We start from the raw sequence: 608 nt of genomic DNA on the forward strand, positions 1-608 counted from the left end.
TTACGTATCACCCCCTTTTTACAGATGGGGAAACCAGGCATAGAGAGGTTAAGTGATTTGCTCAAGGTCACATAGTGGCAGAGCTGAATTAGATCTCTGGAGTTCCTAAATCTTAGCCCACTGTTCACTCTTTGATACCTCGTGACAGCACAGGAATTTACAAACACACACACACAAATTGTGGGGGTAGATCAGAGTCCACAGGACTGAACATTTGTCCCTTAGACTTAACATTTAGATGAAAATGGCAGTCTGCTGTTATTATTCGAATCGTATGGCAAAAAGATGCTTTTCACCATACCATAAGAGCTGATTTAATAGAAACTGGTGGAATTTTAATGTGCCCTTCACTACAATGGCTATAAACTACAACTGGATATATTTTTAAACTGCACAAGAACATATATATTTCATTCAAGTGGAGATCAAACTGAAATCTCAAATTTAGTCTGAGATCAAATCATGGCTGCTCACTAAATTCACAAAATAGTCACACTTTTTGTTGTAGAATAGTCACAAGAAAGATTATGAGGCAATGAATGTGACATAGAGTCATTTTGCTTTTAAAATAACTGTCTTGAAAATACACAAACTTATCTAGACAGAGG

Source organism: Dermochelys coriacea, chromosome 1 (assembly GCF_009764565.3).
Source record: "Dermochelys coriacea isolate rDerCor1 chromosome 1, rDerCor1.pri.v4, whole genome shotgun sequence".
NCBI classification, from domain to species: domain Eukaryota; kingdom Metazoa; phylum Chordata; order Testudines; family Dermochelyidae; genus Dermochelys; species Dermochelys coriacea.